This window comes from Procambarus clarkii, chromosome 73 (genome assembly GCF_040958095.1).
Source record: "Procambarus clarkii isolate CNS0578487 chromosome 73, FALCON_Pclarkii_2.0, whole genome shotgun sequence".
NCBI lineage: Eukaryota > Metazoa > Arthropoda > Malacostraca > Decapoda > Cambaridae > Procambarus > Procambarus clarkii.
Genome location: NC_091222.1, coordinates 28,404,553 through 28,422,600, shown reverse-complemented (window position 1 = coordinate 28,422,600; position 18,048 = coordinate 28,404,553). Strand labels below are relative to the sequence as shown.

Here is an 18,048-nt window from a genome sequence, read left to right as displayed (position 1 = left end):
TGAACTTTTAACTGCGCTCAGACTCGATTTTACTTGATTGACTGTTACTCTGTGTTCTGTTCGACATGAAATTTAGTATCCAGCTTCCTAGTTTACCAGTTATACCCATTGACCTCATTTTGTGTGCAAGCACTCCATGGTCACATTTGTTGAATGCCTTTGCAAAATCTGTGAATATGACATCTGCATTATGTTTTTCCTCTACGATACAATAATTGATTAGCGTCTTTATAAAATCCTGGAATGGCATTGGTCTTAATCTGTGGTTGATAGAAAAGATTAGTTAGTGACAAATCTGGTTGTTGTAACTTAAAGGAACTCCAAATGGTTGAGATAAGGAGGGAGGCCTTGTACGTCTTGAGGGACAGCTGCTGCTGCTAGTTGTGGTTGAGCAGCTTGAGCACGGGTAGTCACTAGCACAGGCTGGGAGATGTCTGCCGATTCTTGTGTCACGGTCGGGGAGCCGGTCGGCTGAGCGGAAAGCACACTGGACTTGTGGTCTCGGGTTCGATCCCGGACGCCGGCGATAAACAATGGACAGAGTTTCTTTCACCCTATGCCCCCGTTACCTAGCAGTAAATAGGAACCTGGGTGTACCAGCCGTCCACCAAGCCCCCTCAAGACGCCAACGGGCCGGATGGGAAGGGGGGTATAAGTAAGTAATTATCAAAAGAAGGCACCAAACCGGGAAGGGTATGTAGCACCATCAAAAGTCTAAAGTTTATTTCAAATACAATCGAGTAGGAAAATACAATTATGAATTTCAAGATCACTGGAAAACGTGAAATTGCAATAGAGATTAATTACAGATTGTATCAACAATAGGGAGTAGGCAAGACATAAGACTGCAATAGCCTAACGAAATATATTTTTTGTCTTCGACTCATGAGGCTATGGTTAAGCATCAATGTTCTTTTAAAGTTTCATAGAAACACTATCTTATTAGTCTTTTCCACTAAAAACAAACCTTTAGCTAACCTTAGATAAACGCGCTGTGTATTATTAATTTATTTAGTTGTCTATTGGCCTAAATTATATAAATAATGCTTAAAACCTCTCAAGTACAATATATGGTCTATGAGCACCAAACCAACGTTAGAAGCCTAGTAATTACACTGTCAAAAATTAGCATTTACAGGTGAAAGCATTTTATGTCGCAGAGTAAACAAGATGGAAACAATTATCTTCCACATTTGCACAATTGGCATCCTGATATGATCACTCCATCGCCCTAGTCGTTAACACGCTAAGTGTATGCGATGAGTCACAATAACGTGGCTAAAGTATGTTGAGCAGACCACACACTAGAAGGTGAGGGAACGACGACGTTTCAGTCCGTCCTGGACCATTCTAAATTCGACTTGAGAATAGTCCAGGACCGAAACATTGCTGGTCGCCTGTGGGCCGCCGAGCGGTGTGGAGGAGTCGTTTGCCCGCTCCAGCAGTTTTGGGGTGATTGCCGTTTTTCGCCAGCAGGGGGTGTGGGTGTGTCTACCCTCCCTGCTGTTCCTGGTGATGGGGACGTGGCGTGTTTGCAATGGGCGGTCCTATTCCAGCTGTCGTGAGGTAAAACTCCATAGGTTTGGAGTTTACTGGCCGTGCTGGTTACCCGCTTGTGGACTTTTGAATGACATGCTCAGAGTCCCGTTCCAGGACGTATATGGTGTCGAGCTGGTCATTGCTCGCCGTATCATCAAGTTTGTGGGTGAGGCAGTGTACCGTGATTTTCTGTGGAGGTACGAAGGGCGTACTTTGCAGCTGCAGGGCGGCAACGGGTCTGACCATTTCGGACCATAGTGGTGCTGTGACATATGTAAGTGTCCATGGCGCCCCCATGGAGTTTCTCGAGTCTCTCCTCCGGCGTTTCTTCCAGAGGTACGGCTCCGTCGTCAGTGTGGAGATGAAGTCAGTGTCGTCTGGAACGTATTCGGGTGTGAAGAGCTCATTCGGACCCTCGGGATGCGACTGAGGTCGGACATCCCATCATCTGTCCGGGTGTTAGGTTACTACGTGCGGGTGTTTTATGGCTGCAGCCTCTCATTGGGTCCCTCCTGTGCTGGGTGCCGAGGTGGCTGCGGTGCCTCGTGCTGTGTCTGGTCCGGTTCCTCCTGTGGTAGAGGCTGCTGCTGTTCTGCGTCGGGTTCGTCCGGCTGGTGGTGGCGGTGTTTCTGGGTCCGCTTCTGGCTCTGATGATAACCGGCCGGAGCCCAAGCGTTCCAGGCGTTCGTCTACTGCCTGGGACTTCAGTGACTGTGGGTCTTCAGGTGTTGACGGCGTGGATCCGGATGCGTCGTTGTCTCCTCGGGTGGTGGTGGCGGAGGTTCATGTGCCTGCTGATGGCCCGTGTCTCAGGTGTGCCTGAAAAATAAAAAATTACAGTTGAAACCATTTTATATCGCAGAGTAAACAAGATGGAAACAATTATCTTCCACATTTATTTGCACAATTGCCATCCTGATATGACCACTCCATCGCCCTAGTCGTTAACACACTAAGTGGAGGCGAGGAGTCAATAACGTGGCTAATGTTGACCAGATCACTCTAGAAGGTGAAGGGACGACGACGTTTGGGTCCGTCCTGAACCATTCTCAAGTGGACTTGAGAATGGTCCAGGACCGAAACGTCGTCGGCAACACACTAAACAATCTAGGGCGACTTGTTGCTAAACATTACAACGTCACCTTGAGTTTAGCTACAAAACACGTTGTGCATATTATCAAACTACCTTTAATGTCATAATGCAACAGTTTGCGCGGTCAAAATACAGATAGACAAACTGCTCATGAACCGTAGGGGAACCTTTGACAAGCCGCTGGGTTCCTGTTGCCGTAGAGGGCACTATGGAGAAATGGTGGCCCTCTGGTAAATTTAAGTCAATATTACCTAGGAGTTATGATGTACTAGCCATTGAACATGTGGGACTCAGTTAATATGAAAACAATCCTTAAGAATAGTTAAACGAATCTTTGACTTAAACGAACAACATTGAATATTCAACTGTACGAGTTTCTGTTGTGGTCCCATGTGGCCTACTGTATCCTAATATGGAAACTTCACTTTAAAAAGACATCAATGATTTACCGCTTTGGATAAAGTTCAAGACAGCAACAACAATCATGCCAGAACTTGTTCAACTGTCACTACCACGAATATTTGAAGGACTAACACCTATAAATGTTGAAATTGTTATAGATTTTGATAGATTATCCCTATAAATTTTGTTAGAAAATGAGTTTTGTTTGTTAGAAAATTAGTAATTTGTTAGAAATTACCTACTTAATATTATCTGTTAGATTAAGGCCCTACCCGAAGCGATATGCGTACTAGTGGCTTTACAAGAATGTAAAGACATCATGGCATGTACTTTCAGAAACCCAATGTAACTTTTAGTTATATAAATAACAGCCGAGGCCTTTGTAATACTATTTTAATGCATTGCTTTATACTTTGTACTGTATTTTAGAGAAGTACTTTGTGTTTATAACTTGCAGCTTTGTCAGTATTACAAGTTAAAATAGAAAATTATAATACTGACCAAATTGGAGGTCATTAATACAGACCACTTCTCTAAAATGTCATTTGACACAGACAGGCTGGACAACAGCTTCAAGCTCAACAAGGCACAATGTAACACAGAAAATAGATGTGTTGTTCCTCCCATAGGGGTATTAACCCATGAACCCGCTCAACCACTCAAGTCGTAAATGCCGAGTCATTGCTTTTGTTCACAATATACACCAGACAAATCCTCAATAAAATAAGGGGGGAGGGAGTAGGAAGGCTGGCTTTTGACAAGGCGCCGCCGTCCTGTCCCCGTCGAGGCCACTGTAGATGGTGGCCCTTAGGTCAATTCATCATACGAGCCCTTCTCCTTCCATCATTCTGAATCATGCTCATCATACGAACCTGCACCCCCGCAACCCCCCCCCCACCATCTTTACACAATTTGTGGGCAAAATGTCTCGTTTCATTCAGATTTTAATGAAAATATGTCGAAGATTTCTCTTTGGGTTGTTTTAAGGGGCCTGACAGCCGAGTGGACATCGCTTCCTGAATTCGTAATCCTGAGGTTCCGGGGTTCGATCCCCGGTGGAGGCTGAAACAAATGGGCACTTTCTTTCACCCTCATGACCCTGTTCACCTATCAGTAAATAAGTACCTGTGAGTTAGACAGCTGCTACGGGCTGCTTCCTGGGGATGTGTAAGAAAAAGAAGGGCTGGTCGAGGACCGGGCCGCGGGAACGCTAAGGGCGAAATTATCTGAAGATAACCTTAAGATTGCTGGCTAACTACTGGCATGGCTATTAAGGCCACCACAAGCGCCCTAATGACTTAACTAGCGGGTACACCTATGGCTGCCACCTGACAATCTCCTCTATATTTTGTCTAAATACATATAATATACAAAATAATAAGGAATAACATAAAACATACCCCGAACAAATCTTTCTATATAAAGATATCTGCAACTCAAATTTATTTGCTCACTGGTAATCAACATTACCCTTGCCAGGCGGCGGCTGGTCGACAAATGAGCCACACGTTAAGAAGCGGGACTCCCAGACGCGCCACTCACCCTTACTTCACCATATCTAAAGTATCAACCTGTAATACAGTTAAGCATCTGACCACCAGAGGCGCTAATGCTCCCCCTGTTATTACACCATCCATATAATGATTGCTCTCATTATTCATTGTTGCAACGTTTAACACTTTGCCTAGTCTGACGCGCGAGGTTCAGCCTACCCCAAGGTCGGCGTGGCCGATTCACCCCAAGGTGAGCCTGAGCGGTCACCCGCACTAAAATGTGTTTACTCTTTTGCGTATATAAGGTCAAAAAGGGCCAGCTTGCCACCCGCAGTAGACCCAAAAGTTGGCGAAGTGTCAGCCGCGAACACAACCGGCACTAAAATGTGTCTACTCATTTCAATGTTCTCACCTCAATTGTCATGGTACGTTTTTGATGTTGGTATCGAATTGTTCACAATAGAAATCTCTAAAGGGATATATGCATGCAAGGCCAAAAAGGCCGGCGCGCTACCCACAGCAAAGCCATAAAATCCACCGAGTTACGTAATGTCGCTGGGTTGATGTCTAGCCTACACCCCATACCCAAGACTTTCCAATCTATTTGACCCAAGAAATTTATTAGGCTATTGAAATGAGCTTTTCGGAAATCAGGCACTTTAACAGAATTTTATCCTACAGGTCTATTCCATTCTATGCTAAATTTAATTACTTTGTGATCACTGTTCCCTAGGTCACTCGCTATTTCGATGTCATTAATTTGTGTTTCCCTGATAACAGTAAACCTAAAATATTTTGCCGCGTTGGTTCCTTAATGTGTTTTGTAAGAAAGCAATCGTCAATTAATTGTAGAAAATCTTTTGCTTCACTATTCCCTGTTTTGTTCAGGTAGCCTGGTGACTTTCCAAATTTCACCGCCACACGCATATAGGTAAGTTTCTCCAGGCCTAGAAGATGGGCGACCTTCACATCCAAAACGTCCAGTAACGCGAGTAATACGAGAGGGCAATCCACAGGAGGTGAGAAAGCAAGGGCCACAGTATCTACACGGTGAATGGGCCTACTCCCAGCCGCCGCCATGCCGCGAGCTAACACGCCGGTCAGCGGGCGCACCACCAGCCCCTCGCAGCGGCCAAGCACTACTGGGAACGCGAGACGTGGCGACGACTACCCCCCCCCCCCCCTCCAGTGGTGAGGCCTGGGGTCAGATTCACGAAGCAGTTACTCAAGTACTTACGAACCTGTACATGTTTTCTCAATCTTTGGCGGCTTTGTTTACAAGTGTTAAACAGTTAATGAGCTCCGAAGCACCAGGAGGCTGTTTATAACATTAACAACAGTTGATTAGCCAGTTGTCATGGGGGTAAACTGTTTAATAAATGTAACCAAAGCCGTCAAAGATTGAGGAAAGATGTACACGTTGGTAAGTGCTCGAGTAAGTGCTTTCGTGAATGAGGCCTTGAACTCCACGGTACTATACCTTTTACTGTAGTGTAGTGTACGGTAATGTACTGTTCTCTATTGTACTGTACAGTACTGTGGCCTTGAGTGTACTGTATCGTACGATAGTGTACGGTACTGTACTGTATTGTAAAGTATACAGTATAGTATACTGTAGTTCATCGTAGCGTACGGAACTGTACACTACGGTACTGTAGTATGCTGTACTGTACATACAGCATTGAATAAGTAATCTTATTATGTAATAATTATAATAATAGTTATTTAATAATAAGTAATAGAAAATCATGAATTTTGAGTGTAATGTAAAACATTAAAAAAATATATTTATATATTTATTTATATATAGGAAGGTACAATGGGTTTGTGAGAATACATAGCATAGTACAGTAATTACACTCTTGTAAAGCCAGTAGTACGCGCAGTGTTTCGGGCCGGTCCTTAAATTAACCAATAAATATAAGTAGGTAAAATCGATAAAAAATAATAATTTCTCATCCATTTGATACATGTATGTTTTTCAGACTTTGGGTATACATTTGAGTTGATATATTTCAGTTTCAAGAAATAAAACTCATTAACTAGTAAGGTATCCAATTAGGTCGAGCCGACCAATGACAGTACAGCTTGCGACAATGTGACGTGAACTGAAAATAGAAACGTGATTGGCTATTGAGTATGTGACGTGAACTGAAAATAGAAATGTGATTGGCTATTGAGTCCACCTGGTCATTGAGGCGCCACGGAACGTTATTTTGCCCCTAGAATTAGCCGAGTAGAGGTGTACAAGTTAGTGTTAGGGCGTTTTGTTACTCTGAGCTGGTACCCCGTTACCCTTTGGGGTCGCTAGGGCTGACAGACCCCTAGGTTACACTGTCACTCTGTACACCGTCAAAACGCACATAGGGGCAAAAATCTATATTATTTTTAGCTGTCGTATATAGCCCCTGTTGGGGGTGATATATGCTGCGATATTTTTTAGTCGTGACCCATAATCAGTACTAAAAGATATTTAATAATGTTTACGTAGTGTATTGATTTGTAACATTGTTTGGTATTTTTTTCCACAGTAGTGTTGAAGGAGGGATGATTGGAGTCATACCCTGGCGAGCAGAAGGTGGTGGCAGATGTTCCAGTTGTGCTACTTGAGTTACCAAGGTATGATGGGCCTATCCGGCACACTGGAAATAGTTAGGCATAGTAATATTGTATTAGGAATAGCGTAATTTAGAGCCTAATTTGGGCAATGGAAGTTTGACCAGTTATTACTTCAGCCATATTAGGACTCCCATCAGTTATGTTTTAAATATGAAAAGGTATGAGTGACACAACTTAACATTAATTACCGTAAAAAGTAGTTAAAATCGTATAAAAATATAGTGTGGAAGGAGGATGGTGGTGTTGCTTCGGGTAACTTTGCTGATTAAGAGTAGTGAATAAGTCTGTGGATAGGCTTTGGCCGCTCTCGGTCTGGGTCGAGTGTAGTTATCAAATTTGAAAGTGCTGTTGTTCCCCCCCCCCCCCCCCCCCCCACACTTTAAAGTGTTCGGGTTACGTGGGTACATAATTTGACGTATGAGGGGGGGGGGGGGAACTGTTGACAATACGTAGCCTTCCTGTCCCCGTCGAAGGACGTAGACATAAATTGACCAGAGTCGTTTTCGGTACATAGTTGATAACTGTTTTTATTATTCCAATATTACTGCCATTATTAAGTGAATTTGTTTATAATGTTGAAGAATATACAGCATTTAATAAGCGCGATCTCCTTCGTAGGACAAAGATGTCATAAAAAATATTGTTGAGCTTTATCATTTATACGTGTAGGTGATAAGGTTATGGTTGAGTTGAAATTAATCAACCATTGATCGCAAGTTGAGATGTGAGCCTCGTGACAGTATTTGTGATGTTTACTGTAGGTGTCTGGCGACGGTACACGTGGGAGTGTGTAGGTGGTGGTTATGTTGTTGATATTGGTGTAATTGTGTAGTGAGCGGGATAGCGTGCGCTCTAACAGTGTAGTTTGAGGCAAAAGTGAAAAAAACATGTCAAGAGTAAGTCACTTTTGTAAGTTAAGGTTGAGCTTCAGCTATTGGTCCACGAGCTGTTGGTTATCATTGTGTAGCAGGAAGTATATGGTGTGGGCTTGATTTTGTAGTGTTAATTGAGAATTGTGTACTAGGAACATAGTCTCCTTTCCGTGTAACATAATAATGCAATATTGTGATATAGGTACCCTAATTACTACTGGTAGGTAATTAATTGGCAGTTAATGTTGTCGTAGTCAGAACTGTAAGAGATTGTGATTGGGGGAAGGGAGGATGATTATGCGCGATCAGGAAACCCGACTAAATTTCAATGTCGGTGTTTAGCTTCGGATTGTAGGTATACCCGACATGGTGTTTTGAGTGTGGGTAAGGGTATTGTCATGGCTGCGCTTTGATGGTATTGAAAAAAAAATTAGCTCTCGTCAGAGCTGCGAGACATGTTTTGCTATGTATTATAGTTTACCAACGTGTAACTGCGTTTAGATGATGTAATACATCAGAAACGTAATCTACAAATTGTTAGTTAGAAATATAGAATATTATAGGAAATGATTTCGGATGGAAGAAAAAATTGTGTAAGGAGTTAGGACTAGAGTAATCATAAATCGATGTTTGTAGCCCTTAACAATTGTTATTAAGGTTAAATGGATGGATATTATGCATTGTTTCATGCAGATCAGCGTGTGGAGAGGTGCGGGCCGGGCGAAACAGCAATGGTGAAGCATGTATTTGTGGTGAAAGCAGCATTGGTGGAGACCAACCAACGCCACACTGGAGAGTAATGGAAGAGGCTGTGACCTGGAGGTGAGTGATATGTTATATCAGCACATATTCCTCCAAGAATTTAGTTACGTAGTGCATAAAACTGAAATCCCAAGTAGTACTAAATATATTATCATTCCTGAATGAATCATGTGGTGTACTTTGAGCATTAGACGTCATGAGACCCAGCCTTACTAGACGGAGCACTTTTATTATGTAATAAAACTAAATGGCTGTAAGTGAACATAACGTGTGGAAGCTTTTGTGTGTGTGTGTATCTGAATGCTACGCGGTATTCATCCATAGATGGTGAAATAGACATGAAGAACAGCTCACACACTCGCAGCTCCCAGAGAAGAGATTAAGCTTAGTTGATAAACCCCCCCCCCCTTCCCCCCCCCCCCCCAGAGTGTCTGGAAGGTGGACTGGCGCTTGGATTCATAACTCGATGCATGTCGCATTTCAAAATTGGCCCCTGAGGCACCCCCTCCTCCCTCCCAAGGTGTCTTGTTGTTTGAACAGTGCATGGGCGTGTATTTGAGATAGTAATGGTGATAAGGACTGTTTATCGTATATGAATGTTCAGAATCCTGAATAGAATATAGTTTCGCAGGTGACACGGTTGAGGACCCTCGAGGTGGATGACGTTGGTACCATCGTGTGTAGTTACTCTCGGGACACAACCTCCAGCTGTTGAAGGATCCAGTTTCTGTCTTGGATACAAGGTAGGAAAGAATTAAAATAGGTCGTAAATGTTGATAGTGGAGAATCGTCTAGCATCTAATTAGATGGTTATTAGATATGCAGCGGGTTTTGAATAGTTATTAATGTGGATTGATATTGAAAGTTGAATATATATAATAGAGAAATAGGATTGAGTCGCGTAGAAGGGGTTGTCCTTACAGAGGGCATTAAATATGTGTTGTCAATGAATGGGAAATATATAGTTGATGTAGATAAATATTGTTGGGGAATTGTTGAATCGTAAAGGGATAGATAGTTGTAGGGAATCATAAGTAAATAATTAAAATAGAGGTACCTAAATTGCTAATATTCTTGTGACTGTAATGCATTAATATAAAGTACCTAATTAGGAAGAATATGTTTACAATTACCTAATATTTAAACTAAAAAGTACCTAATTGCATATTCATATTGTTGTACATGGTTTAAAAATTGATTGTATCTAGTGGTGCCCAATCTCCTAATCATGTACCCAATGCAAAAAAACAACTTTACCATTGTGATCATTGGTGTGTTATGTGGTTTCAATTAGCTGTATGGTGGCTATTAATCTTAGTTTAAATTAGCAATGAAGCTGTCAATGCATTCGGAGGTTTAATATACGAATGTGGTTGAATATACGTGTACGTACTAATCTGACGTATAGTTTGTTGCAATGTATGAATCACGTTATTAAATCCGCTAGAATTGAGGTAGTTAAAATTGTTACAATAAGGACTTTGCCGAAACGCTGCGCGTACTAATGGCCTTACAAGTGTAAATAGCATTGTATGTATTATAAAAAAGGCAATGTACCTTGTATATATAAATGTTATTGTATTCCCTAGAATGGCAAGGTAATAAGTTTGTAATATGTGAAACGTTACCGAAATGAAGTTAAAATGGTTATAGATATCAATGTAAAGTAGACGTGAATCTAGTGTTAGATCATTGACTGTAAATGACTTACCCTACTGTAAATGCTGGCTATATAAAAAAGTAATATAATTGTCTTTCAGTTACAATTTGTTATGGGTGACAATTGATTTATGTTTCACCCGCATGACGGGTCCAAGTCTGTTGCCTTCCTTGGGGTTTGAACTACTAATTTTCTCTGCAATTAAATGAAATTGATGCATTGGCCTCGTGCATGTTTTATTAAGTGAATAAATAATTCATTAAGTCTTGTATTAAGTAACGTAACCTAGGTTTAACTATTTCCTGAGGTACAAGCGTGATGCTTTTGACTTTAATGTTACGCAATACCCATATAATTTGAATGTACCTAAATTTATTAATATAATTTATGCGGGTCAAGCTGCACGTTATTGACTCTTACTGGTTTTGCAATTGTGATTCTTTAACTGTTGTTTGCCATTAAGTTATGAAGTAACTGAGCTAGGTTGTGATAGGCGCGGAGTAGGGCCCCCCCCCCCACCCCCCTTGCCTCGTGCTTTAAGATTAGTGGCCCTGCATTTACGTTTAGTTACAAAAGCTAATTATTCCCGCAAATTATGGAGCGTGTTGCTGCATGTATGGATTTATTACTGGTTGACACACATGTTGATTATTTTGCTTATCGCTTGACCTAATAACTTAAGTCAGGTAGGGTAGGTGCTGTGTGACAGGCCTCCGGCCCGTAGCTTAAAGTTTTCATGGAGTTGTAATTTCCCTAAGTGAGCTTAATTTATTAATGAGTTATGCAGTGTCAAGCTGCATGTTTTTGTGTTTTGACATTCGTTTGTTGAACTTGTGGTTTGGATTTACATAATAACTTAGTCAGGTAGGATGAGATAGTTGCAGGGCTCGGGCCCTTGCCTCTTGCTTGAAGTTTATTCTGGGCGTGCATTTACGTATAGTTTCCTGTGGCAAATTCCTTAATTTGACATTGCTGTTGCTTGATGTTTTTACTTAACTGGTTTACAATTATGTTGACTGGTTTACAATTATGTTGACTTTAACTTAAAGTTGAAGCATAATTTAAAGAAAGTCAGCTAGGATGTACTAGACGGTGTCTTGGGGCCTCATGCCTCTCTTTAAGTTTATCTTGGACTCGTATTATTAGTTCGTTCCGGAATTTATTGCTAGTTATGCATTGCTTAAGTGCATGTCATTTTACTTATCGTTTGACCGTTTATACTTGTTTTGTTTAGTTTGTCATTGGTAATGTATAGCTGTCGGTACTTTGGTTTTTCAGTACCAGTAAACGTTTCCAGTGTGTTTGTGTACCGGGTGTAAGCTGAAATAATCTGGAGGCTCCCGGGCCGCTGGTTATCGGACGTGTTGTCTGGTCGGTGTAGGCCGGAAGGTTTTCACATGGACCGACGTGTTGGCTGCCTTCGTTGAGGGGTTGATGTCCGGGCGATGTTTTTCGTGGGACGTGTGACTGTTCTAGCTGGCGATGGTCAGTTTTGTGTGTTGCATCTGGTGCAGCCGTCTGGCCGTAGTGTCCGAGCCGCCACTGTTCGTACGTTGTTGCTCCATTTTGTTGTGCAGTTTCTGCAGCTGTTGGTGTTGCGGGTGGTGAGATTCCGGCCAGTCGGTGTTGTAGCTGCTGTGGGTACAGCTGTTGCTGTCCCAGGTTGGTGCTGTTGAGGTGGAAGATGGTGTAGCTGGAGGTGTTCCAGGTGATGTTGAGATGCCGGATTGTACAGTTTAAATTTTGTTTGCCCTTTTTTTGCCTTTTGTTATATATATATATATATATATATATATATATATATATATATATATATATATATATATATATATATATATATATATATATATATATATATATATATATATATATATATATATATATATATATATATATATATATATATATATATATATATATATATATATATATATATATATATATATATATATATATATATATATATATATATATATATATATATATATATATATATATATATATATATATATATATATATATATATATATATATATATATATATATATATATATATATATATATATATATATATATATATATATATATATATATATATATATATATATATATATATATATATATATATATATATATATATATATATATATATATATATATATATATATATATATATATATATATATATATATATATATATATATATATATATATATATATATATATATTTGATATGTTTGTTAATTTTGTTAATTTTGTTATTTTGCCCTTGTTGACCACTAGTGTTCGTTTTGTGGCTGCTACGTTATTGTTTGTTTGTTAAGGTTAGGGGTTTCCGTGCTTACTTCCTCCTCCCCAGTGTGGGACAAATAGTTATTGATGTATTTATAGTTCCTACTGTATCATAGTACTACTTAAGTCCTTTATTATTAGGTCCGGGTTTTAGTCGCGTTAGTTATCGGGTGCCTTTGCTTGACTTGTTATCGTTTTCTGTGGCATTTTCCGCCATGCCCTTGGTGTGTCCCGTACTATGCCCATTAGCTGGGCCAGTTCGTTAGGGCCTTAGCCGGGACCCCTGTGGAGGCGTTAGCTGGCGGTGGCCGGCCTGTTAGCCGGCTACTTGTCTTGGGACGTAGTAGTTTGGAAGGAGTATTTTGTGCTTTTCCTTATCCCTCTAGTGGTTGTCTGTGTTTTATATGTTGTTAGTGCAAAGTGAGTTATAATTGTAAGTTAGTAGTTATTGTTTGTGAATGTGTGTGTATATGTAAATGTGTGTATATTGAATAGTTGCTAGAATAATGTATATTAGTCATTCATTGTATTAATCGCATCTTGTCGGTATGAAAATATTATGAGTGTGGTAGTTTGTTTACAATGTTCGTCGTTATTTATGTTAGTTTACTATATTAATGAGAAGAAATAATCGACATTGACGGATCCGTAGCCTTCGTTGTGTGCATTTAAGTTTGCCTCAGATCCGCAGATGTTTAAGTTCTTGGGGTACTGGTGGTCGCAGACTGCTGATGGAGACTGAGAGTAAAGACAATTACGCGTCTTAATGGAGTATTTTAGGTTAACTATTGAGGTGTAAAATGGTTTGGGAGGGCAACAGACAATGGAGATGACTGTAAGGGGGAGTGTTACCAAACTTATAAATTGTGTTCGTGTCACTGTGGACGGAAGCATGTTGCGCCTTAGGAGGCTGTTTCTTATATTAGATGTATGGTTTTATTGATAAATTAGGATATTATATACATACTCGTCATGTAAATATTGATTGTTTGGTGTTTTGATAATAATATATTAGAAGATTTAGAAATGAAATATTGGTTGCTAGATCCCTCCCCCTTGATTAACTTGTGGCTTTGACCCAGATACGGTAACTGTATCCCCCCCCCCCCCCAAATAATTGTTTGTTAGTTTTGGTTGTTTTTCCCGGTAAAGTTCTGCTTGGGTTGTTAGTTACGTTACTTCGCTACCGAGTAGTTTCCTGGAAGACTTTTGTTTCTCTTCCGTTCCCGTGTAGTCACTGCTTTCCCCTGTTCCAGTGTTCGTTTTCAGAATTTCGCACAGGGTATCACCCTGGCTTTATCCATTAATGAGGCTTGTGGAAATGTCCCCCTCCTGTTAGAAAGTAATTTCAGCAGTACCCTTAAGGGTTAGGTTCGTTGGCTGTCTCGTTCATAGTGCATGCCCGTTTGTGCCCACCCTTACTGCCTTAATACTTCCAGAACCTAACTACGGAAGGCGCACGAGGTACACCATTGATGAACAAGGAAAAGGGATGGAGCCCGATGGGAAGACTACTGCGGCGATGATGTCGACAGACATTCCTAGTTAGAGCGGGCAGGCGCCGCGTTCGGCCTTCGGGGTGCTCCGGCGGAACCCCCAAATTGATAGGGCTGCAGATAGCTAATAAATACTACCAATAATTTAAATGACTGTAATGAAAATAATGCAACTTTTATATAGTATTTTGAGAATTAGTTATATTATAGTTTATAAAGAATAAATATAATTATTGGTTAATACTTGATTGTTAAGGAGTCAATAAACAGTAAAAAATCATTGTAAATCGGTAATGTAGTAATTAAAAAGAATAGGTCATTATACTATTTAATATAAATATATAATAAAAGTTAATAAATAAGTCAAATATTAGTAATATAAAATAAAAAATTGGGCAATCTGAGGCCGTTTTGTTTGAACCTCCCCCCTCCCCGCTGCAGCTCGTTGTCGCCGTCGTGGGGGCTTAGTGGGCGGCTGCCGGAGTGTGATGCTCCTTGGGACAGTCCTCTGTCCTTTTCTAGCCTTGTGCTCCTGCTGCCGTCCTCTCCAATTCTGCTGGGCATCTTTTCCTTTTCCTTCTGTTTCGTTTTTCTCCCCCCTCTTCTCCTATCTGCTTGCCGTTTCCTGCCGACCTTTTGCTCGTTCTGGTTCTTCCCTTGGACTTCTTCTACTTTGACGCCCGGGTGCTTGAGGAGGCATACTCTTGCACCCGTAGAACTGTAGTACCCGACGTCGAGAGCGAGGGGAACCTTTTATTGTCAATCCCCACTTCGTCACTGAACCCGATCTCGACGGACTGTCGGTTTCTTAAGGTGGCGTTTGTGGGGCGTATACTCACGACGCACCCCTAGGAGGCCCCGACAAGATCGGCGATAGCTTCTTGTTGGGTGTCCTGCCTCTAATTGTGGCTCCATGGTGGGTGTGGGGGCACATTCGTGAGTGAATTCGTAATTTCGTCAAGATGATAACCCCTGCTTCGGCTGCTTCTGGCTTACCTTTTCAGGCTCGTGGGGTGGGCGACCAAGCCCCCGAGTCGGTCCGTATTGGAAGACCGGGCTCTGTAGCCTCCGCTGCATTGGGCCCCGACCTTGCTCCTCCTTTGGCCTCTCTGACTCCTTCCCCTGGCTCCCCTCCCTCCTCTGTGGTTGGGTCGAGCCCCAAGCCCCCAGTGGTGACTACCTCGTCCCCTGGCGCGGCTCCTTCTCTAGTTGTAACTACTGCGCCTTTTAACCCCTCTCTCTCTGGGGGTTCTCACCGCCGTTCTCGTCACGGCCGCCCTCGCTCGATTCCTTCCAGTTCTGCTACCTATCAAGCCTTGTTTGGTCCCGCTTCGTGGGCCAAATATTTTGATCTCCTCCCTCTTGATTCTGCACCTCCTGACGATTTCTCCCTTCATCGACATCTCATTGATTCCGTGGATGCCTCCATTACTTTCAACCCCACTCGTCTCGGTACAGCGTGTCGTTGCTGCTCCTTCTCAGGATGCTGCTTCCCGCTTGGCTGCCTTATCCTGCCTTGGCAAGACCCCCGTTCGGGTCTGGAAGAACGTTCAGTTGAATGCCAGTGTTGGCACTATTTTGCTCCCGCCCCATGTTGCGACCGGTGTTCGGGACCTACGCGACTGCCACGACGATATTCGACATATCCTCGCTGCCCAGGGCCATTCTATTCTCCAGGTGGACACGTTTACTCGTCCCCCTCGTGGTAGTCGCCGTCAACCCCTCCGGGTTGTGAAGATTACCTTTGATGGTAGGACCCTTCCACCCTCTGTCATTCTTGCTGGTGCCAGGTGCTCTGTCCAGGAGTACATTCCTTCTCCTCGGCTCTGCAACAAGTGCTGGAGGTTTGGGCATGGTGCCCTCCGCTGCTCCGGGACTGTCTCTCTCTGTCCTTTGTGTGGTGGCGAAGGTCACTCTAAGTCGGAGTGTGCTTCTCCCCAGGCTCGTTACCTCAACTGCGGTGAGGCCCATCCTACCTTCTCCCGTGCGTGTGTCCATTACAAGCTTGAGGCAGCCGTCCTCAACTTGAAGCACCGGGAGCGTTTATCTTTTCCTGAGGCGAGGCGCCAGGTTCGCCGGCTCCCGCCTTATGCTAATATCTCTTATGCTCGCGTGTTGCGCTCTTCCTCTCCTCGTCCTTCCCGCCTTCCTCAGACTCACAACCGTTTCCAGGCCTTGGACCCTGATGCGCCCACTGCCCCCTCCTCTGTCCCTTTGGGTTCTCTCCCGAAGGATCCTCCTCCTGGTCCTCTGTCTGGGGTTCCCCTTCCTTCTACCCGGTCTGTCGTGTCTTCTGTGTCTCCTTCCTCGTCCCCCTCCGATCCTCCTTCCCATCCTCTTCCTCCATCTATCGGCTCTCCCCGCCGCCTGTCGGTGCGGGCGGATGTCCATCGCTCTCCTAACGGCCGTCGTGTGTGCTCTCGTTCGGCTTCTCCTGTTGAGACACTGGAATCCGTTGCCCGGTACGTAGTTGCTGGGACACCGGTCTCTTTAAGTCAGAAGCGTAAGCCTGGCTCCTCTCCTTCCTCTTCCCCGGCGGGTAAGAAGGCTTCGCTTTCTTCCTCAGCTCCTCCTTCTGGCTCTGTTGCTCCTTCCACTCCCGTTTCAGTGCTTGCGCCCCCTGTTCCTGCTATGGAGGTTTCTTTGGCCCCTGCTTCCCTTTCGGTTGCTGCTCTTGCTGGGGTGCGCTCCTCTCTTTCTACTCCCCTCTTCCTGCTGCTGTCCTTGACTGCTCCTCTCCGTTGTCTCCTCCTCCTCCGGACCCTGCCCGCCCACCTCTGATCTGTTCTCCCGTTTCCTTCCCTCCGTCTTTGCTCAGTTTACCCATGCCCCCTAACCCTGACTTTGCTGACCCTGATCCCGACCCTGATTATTCTTTAACGTGCTCTGTTGGTCTTTCGCCTTTGTTTCTTCCTTGTTCTCTGTTTTTTGTCCTTTCTCTTCTCGTCGTTGTCCATTCTTCAATGGAACGTTCGAGGTTATTACGCCAATTTCCTCGAACTCCAACTTCTGGTTTCGCGGTTTTCGCCCCTTTGTGTCTGTCTCCAGGAGCCGATGCTTGGTGCTCGTCCTGGTCGTTTTCGTGGCTATTCCTTTCTCTCCCCCCCCCCCAGCCATTGCTGGGGCTTCTAATTCTTCTGCTCTCTTGATTCGGGCTGATGTTCCCTTTGTTCCTTTACTTTTTCCTTCGCCTCTCCATTGTTCTGCTGCTCGTATCTTTGTGGGGAAATGGTACACAGTTTGTTCCATTTATCTCCCCCCGAGTGTCCCGCTCTCTCTTCCTGATTTGAAACACCTCCTAGACTCCTTGCCGGAGCCTGTGCTCCTGCTGGGTGACTTCAATTGTCGTCATTCTCTTTGGGGTGAGGTTCTGACGAATACCCGGGGTCGCCTCCTTGAGCCGTTTCTCCTCTCTTCTTCCCTGTCTCTTCTGAATTCTGGTGAGCCCACTCATTTGGACTCTCGAACTCGTACCCTTTCTTGTCTTGATCTTTCTCTCTGCTCTTCTTCTCTTTACTTAGATTTCACATGGCAGGTTCTTGATGACCTCCATGGAAGTGATCATTTCCCCATCCTTGTTTCCTTTTTCTCTTTTCGCCCTTCCCTCTCTTTCCCTAGGTGGCAGTTTGCTAAGGCGGACTGGACCCTATTTTCCCTCAGTGCTACTCTCTCTGACCTCTCCCTTCTGCCCCTCTCTCGCGCTCTCCTCCTTTTTCATGACACTGTCTTCGACGCTGCCCTCCGCTCTATTCCTCGCTCTTCCTCTCGGGGTCCACGGAAGTGCGTTCCCTGGTGGAATGCGGACTGTGCTCGGGCTGTC

General features: G+C 43.3%; 2 long non-coding RNA genes across 2 annotated transcripts; one reads left to right on the top strand and one right to left on the bottom strand.

Moving 5' to 3' along the window:
- Positions 1–708: 708 nt before the first annotated feature.
- On the bottom strand, positions 709–5,698 carry LOC138356545 (uncharacterized). Its single transcript, XR_011224528.1, has 2 exons — positions 5,575–5,698; positions 709–2,358 (listed from the first exon to the last, which is right to left on the bottom strand). It is a non-coding gene; the product is annotated as an uncharacterized lncRNA (long non-coding RNA).
- A 980-nt stretch (positions 5,699–6,678) lies between these two features.
- Positions 6,679–14,629, top strand: LOC138356544 (uncharacterized). The gene is made up of 5 exons (XR_011224527.1): positions 6,679–6,777; positions 7,059–7,146; positions 8,712–8,840; positions 9,412–9,523; positions 14,172–14,629. It is a non-coding gene; the product is annotated as an uncharacterized lncRNA (long non-coding RNA).
- The last annotated feature ends 3,419 nt before the right edge of the window (positions 14,630–18,048 follow it).